We start from the raw sequence: 2,500 nt of genomic DNA, 5'->3' as shown, positions 1-2,500 counted from the left end.
TTTTTCGGACCTTGTCCTGCCATGGGCTGCGCGCAGCATGCCGGCAGCCTGTGCGCAGCGTGCGCACAGCATGTCGGCAGCGTGCGCGCTGCTGAGACTGTCGACAGAAATTTTCGAAACTTGTCCTGCCATGCGCGCGCGCAGCGTGCGCACAGCATGCCGGCAGCGTGCGCGCACCATGCCGGCAGCGTGCGCGCACCATGCCGGCAGCGTGCGCGCACCATGCCGGCAGCGTGCGCGCAGCTTGCGCGCAGCGTGCTGATTCTGTCGACAGTGAGGCTAGCGAAACTTGTCCTGCCATGGCGTGCGCGCAGCCTGTGCGCGCAGCTTGCGCATCTGTCGACAGTGAGGCTAGCGAACTTGTCCTGCCATGGCATGCGCTGTGCGCAGCCTGTGCGCAGCGTGCACGCAGCTTGCGCATCTGTCGACAGTGAGGCTAGCGAAACTTGTCCTGCCATGGCATGCGCGGCGCCTGCGCGCAGCCTGCGCGCAGCATGCGCACAACATGCGCACAGGCTGTGCGCAGCGTGCGCGGAGCTTGCGCGCAGCTTGCGCATCTGTCGACAGTGAGGCTAGCGAAACTTGTCCTGCCATGGCATGCGCGCAGCGTGCGCGCAGTCTGTGCGCAGCATGCGCGCAGCCTGTGCGCAGCGTGCGCGCAGCTTGCGCATCTGTAGACAGTGAGGCTAGCAAAACTTGTCCTGCCATGGCATGCGCGCAGTCTGCGCGCAGCATGCGCGCAGCATGTGCGCAGCATGCCGGCAGCATGGTTCCAGGTTTTTTCAAATGTCGACAGAATTTTTCAAATCTTGTCAAACCCCGTTTTTATTGAAATTTCCTCGCACAATAAGCTCCCCATAAGTAGTCTATGATTTTTAGGACCTTCTCCAACTTACAAAACTAAAAAATTCCTCCCGGATTTGTTTTAATGATTTTTTCAATTTTACGACTTCTAAAACTAATAAAAAATACTTCCCGACTTCAAAAATTTATGAAACTTTTTCCCATCATAGATTGCATGTTTCTTAGTATCCCTGCAAAAAATCACGTCCAAATACCTTGTATTGAATTATTTAGAGCCCATTATGACTCCTCGCGCATAGGTGATGTCTCTTCCTGTCAAAGGGCTAAATGCATAAAATGCTATATAGGGGGGTGTGTGTTGCCTGCATATGCATGGCAGCCCATGCCTTCCTAGCTGCAGCCCCCTTCCCCCACGCCACACCCATGTCATGTTGCCTCGATATGTTGCCTCGGTATTATGGGTTTGGTGTCGGGGTCGGGGGGCTGCCACCCATGGCGGTGGTGGCCGGAATCCGGCCGCCGCCACCACGCCGCCGCCATGGGTGAGGGAGGAAAAAAAAGGCGTGGAAAGTTGCGAAATGGGGTTGTCTAGGCTATTTTTTGGCATGGGAGAGCATGGAGTGCTAGGAACTCCTTCTCAAATGCACGGGCATGTCGACCACAACCTCATTTCGCAACAACAACCACCCGTGTGGGGTGGCGGTGGGTGGATAGTCGCGGATTGGGGCTTGCCAAGCCAATGTTTTCAAAAAATTTCATCAAAATTAAAAACAAATGTTTTGTTGCCTTCGGATTTGTGGGCGAGCGGCGAGTCGGAGTGGAGCCGGTAAAGTTTAACCTCGGTGTGCACGGTTGTTTTTAGAAACTCAATCCAATGCCGGGGACGTTGAAAGTGACGCTCTTATGAGTTGCAAACCCGCAAGATTTAAAGAACCTTTTCAAAACAATTTCAAACCAACAAGATTTAAAAACAGAAATTTTCATCAAAATGAAAAACAAATGTTTTGTTGCCTTCGGACTAGTGGGCGAGCGGCGAGTCGGAGTGGAGCCGGTAAAGTTTAACCTCGGTGTGCACGGTTGTTTTTAGAAACTCAATCCAATGCCGGGGACGTTGAAAGTGACGCTCTTATGAGTTGCAAACCCACTAGATTTAAAGAACCTTTTCAAAACAATTTCAAACCAACAAAATTAAAAACAAATGTTTCGTTGCAAACAAATTGTGGGCGAGCGGCGAGTCGGAGTGGAGCCGGTAAAGTTTAACCTCGGTGTGCACGGTTGTTTTTAGAAACTCAATCCAATACCGGGGACGTTGAAAGTGACGCTCTTATGAGTTGCAAACCCACAAGATTTTAAAAACTTTTTGAAAATGTTTCTTCTAAATGACACATTTTGATCCTTGGCAAGTGCTCAATCCGTAACTATCCAATCACCGCCACACCACACCGGTCGGGAGTGTGTGAATGGTGTGCTTCCCGGGGTTGGCATAGATAATCTTTCGCATCGACAATCTTTTGCATGCGAGGGAATGTCTATGCCAACCCCGGGAAGCACACCATTCACCCACTAGTTGTGGGCGACGATGGGTTGGCTTCAAATGAATTTTTGCTTGGGGTTGTCCTCGGTATGCTTTTGTGTTGGGAGTACGGCCACCAAACCTTCTCAATGCACGGGTATGTCGAGGATGGCTTTCGGCGGG

The sequence above is a fragment of the Prunus avium genome, unplaced genomic scaffold, assembly GCF_965620075.1.
Source record: "Prunus avium unplaced genomic scaffold, drPruAviu1.hap1.1 HAP1_SCAFFOLD_68, whole genome shotgun sequence".
In the NCBI taxonomy this organism is placed as follows: Eukaryota; Viridiplantae; Streptophyta; class Magnoliopsida; order Rosales; family Rosaceae; genus Prunus; species Prunus avium.
This window is presented reverse-complemented; position numbering follows the sequence as displayed.